Here is a 3,469-nt window from a genome sequence, read left to right as displayed (position 1 = left end):
AAAACAACAAAATTTAAATCAGGAAAGGATCGACACTGCCAACGTGGGAGAAGAAAAACTACTCCAAGAGATGATTTTTTAATACGCCTGTCGCATCTACGGAACCGTTTCAAAACGGCAAGACAAACCAGACATTAGTTGAACAACATGCGACAACACGCGTACCAGCCTCAGACACTTCCTCAACTTGAGAGAACATCGCATGAAGAGTGGAATTAACATCCCTCAACAGGCAGTGCAGCGATTGATTGATTCAAGGCTTCGACGATGTCAGGTCGTCATTTACTCTACTGATCGTGTTACTTTTGCAGACCACCCTCACACTCTTGTAAGTCGTGAATAAACCTGTTATGTTCACATTCCATATTGTTGTTGTTTACGTTTTTAAAATTGATTGAATTCGTATTCCTGAAATTTTAAAGAATATCGACTAATTGTGAAATTAACTATTTTAATTTTAACACAGTGTATACTTAAAAATGTGACAGAGTATAGTATGTAGTCTAGATCTATATATTATATTGTGGCATCTTTTTGGTGAGTATTTAAAGAACAATTATAAGTGAATGAGGAGAATACGTGGAGACAGTATAATTTAGTCTGTGGAATACTCAAGACTATTGAAAAATAAAAACAAGTGAATGAGGAGAAAACGCAAGAATATTAGTCTAATGGCAAATATTAAACTGATTTTTAAGAGCTTTTTAAAAAAATGAAACGAGTGTGAATTTATTGAAAATTATTATTAAAGACGTCAAAGACACGACGAAGTATAATATATTATTTGTTTTGGGTTCCTTTGCATTCTTGCAGAAGATCTTTTGTCATCTCACTAAAGTGGAATCACTTGAAAATTCGTTTTAGAATTCGACAATCGATCATAGATCTAGATCTACATCAGATCCCATTAATATCTCTACGTTGAAATTTCAATGTGCGCAAGCCTGCAACTTGGGTTTTAATGCTTTGGTTTTTTATCACGAGAAACACTGAGCATTTTCAACCAACAGATCCATTAAAAATTTTGTCTAACCTATGATAAAGAAACGAATCACGAAATTCGAAACCGAAAGTCAGAAGAAACATGCCCATACCCTGCCGTCGTCTTTTGTCTTTTATTTGTTGGCCACTCATCCATTGCCTCGACGGCTCTTGACGACTTGATGTTTCATCTATAACTCCGCGTTCAAAGTTAATCAATACAAGTTTAATAACCAGATGCTGTAATACCATCTCTGTTAGGTATGAACTTTTAAGTGTAGGCTAGATTAGTCATTATATTATATTAAGGTTAACTAGAGATCTAAATCTAGAATCTAGATTCTAGAGATCATAGAATCTAGATTAGCAGATTAGATTTCTAGATTATAATATAGATCTAGATCTAGATATATAGATCTAGAATCTACATAGATCTACATCTAGATATATCTAGACTCTAGTTTAAATTACTACCCTCCTCACTCGTGAGTCATTGATCAGTCAGAATTGTACGTGTATCCGATTGTCGAAGTCTTACACAGTGTCATTATTCATTATATTATATCGAAGTGGCTAGCCGTACTTAAGTACTGCCAGTCTAGCCGTACGTAGATCTAGAATCTAGGTTTGGCCCTATCGACTCAATCAAGCCTGTTTAGTACACAGGTCTCATTAGACATATTAGATCTAGATGTAGATCTAGATCTAGATCTAATAATTATTCAGGTTCAAATACATGCGAGTCAGTAAGGCACCTTTTGGTTTTGTCTGAAATACAAATACTTTAGGCATTGCAAACTAAAAATTTCTTTAACATTTCAGCCATCAATATTAAGTACGGCTAGCCTGACAGTCTAGCCGTCCTTAAGCCTTAAGTACGGCTAGCCTGGCTGTCCACCTGTACTTCAGTACGGCTAGACAAGAAGTCTAGCCGTACTTAAGTATGGCTAGACTGCCAGTCTAGCCGTACTTATCTTAGGCCCTATTAACATTAGAAAACAGGAGGTTTAAAATACATACACTGTCATTAAGGCACCTAGTTTCGTCTCAAATGCAAATACTTTAGGTACTGCACACTAAAAATGTATATTTTACAATTCAGTAGGCCTATTTTTTTGTAAATGGTCAGTCTAGCCATCATAATCATATTAAGAATAAGTACGGCTAGACTTCGAGTCTAGCCATACTTAAGTATGGCTAGACTGCCAGTCTAGCCGTCATTAAGTACGGCTAGCCTCTTCCATATTCAGTGTTAGTTTATTAAAAGATATCTTGCAAGTTGAAGGGGAAATGGGAAGTTGCTGTATTGAATTGATACAATACAATGCTAATTTTGAAGAATGACTTCGTTGTGGCTTTGCTTTGCTCATTGTATTAGGGTACGACTTCATAAAACCTCCCATTTTGGGCTTTCTGTTTTTTATATATATATAGATCTATGTCTAGATCTAGACTTTTTATTCATCCACAATTCACAGCAAGAAAGGCCACTTGATCTAAATTTTTATATACACTTATACAGTGTGATAGAGGGTTTGTTTTATGAATGAGTCTTACTACTTAGAAACCTTATATGTTGGCTCTGACAGTCACTGACGGCAAATTTCCTCACACATTTTTTACATGACTTGTACTTGTGTCAAAAATACTAAAAATGCATATATGATAAAATAATTGTTACTTGTACAAAAATCCTTTTTAATTATAGATCTAGTAAATAGCAGTAGATAAATGGCTGAGGAACAACACAATTTTGGTTTAAAAAATCAATTTTTGACCTTACTTTCTTGTCTTACTTGTCCTGCGCACACCGGACAGGTCCATTTAGTGCAAGAAGGCGAGAGAAAGAGAGACTGACAAACAGCAAAAAATAGGCGTTCTGAATTGGAAATAAATTTATTTTAGTTTGCATTGCCTAAAGTATTTTTGTATTTGAGATGAAACCAAAAGGTGCCTTACTCAAGTTACTGACAGTGCATCATGTATAACGAAGTGGCTAGCCGTACTAACATTTTTTTTGGTGCCCATTGCTAACACCAGGTTGAACTTGTCCCCCAACCTGATTCCCTGGCCCTAACCAGTTTTTAACTGTTCTTCGAATTTAGAATAGGTAACTGAAGAATTTAAGAACTTGAGCTGATTTTATTTTTATTTTTGTTCAGCAAATTTTTCAAATGTCCTTATATTATATATAATATAAGGACATTTGAAAAATTTGCTGAACAAAAATAAAAATAAAATCAGCTCAAGTTCTTAAATTCTTCAGTTACCTATTCTAAATTCGAAGAACAGTTAAAAACTGGTTAGGGCCAGGGAATCAGGTTGGGGGACAAGTTCAACCTGGTGTTAGCAATGGGCACCAAAAAAAATGTTAGTACGGCTAGCCACTTCGTTATACATGATGCACTGTCAGTAACTTGAGTAAGGCACCTTTTGGTTTCATCTCAAATACAAAAATACTTTAGGCAATGCAAACTAAAATAAATTT

The 3,469-nt window shown here is 34.9% G+C and overlaps 1 protein-coding gene across 2 annotated transcripts in view; it reads left to right on the top strand.

Moving 5' to 3' along the window:
- The window catches only part of LOC100533217 (nitric oxide synthase-like protein), a 21,786-nt gene that overhangs the window by 773 nt on the left and 17,544 nt on the right, over nucleotides 1-3,469 (top strand). The window contains exon 1 of one of the 2 annotated variants that reach the window (XM_013087084.2): nucleotides 1,117-1,242. The gene's annotated coding sequence lies outside the window, so the exon portion shown is untranslated. 2 annotated transcript variants of the gene reach the window in all.

This window comes from Aplysia californica, unplaced genomic scaffold, assembly GCF_000002075.1.
Source record: "Aplysia californica isolate F4 #8 unplaced genomic scaffold, AplCal3.0 scaffold00544, whole genome shotgun sequence".
NCBI lineage: Eukaryota > Metazoa > Mollusca > Gastropoda > Aplysiida > Aplysiidae > Aplysia > Aplysia californica.
Note: the sequence above shows the minus strand (reverse complement) of the source record. Positions and strands in the feature narration are given on the sequence as shown.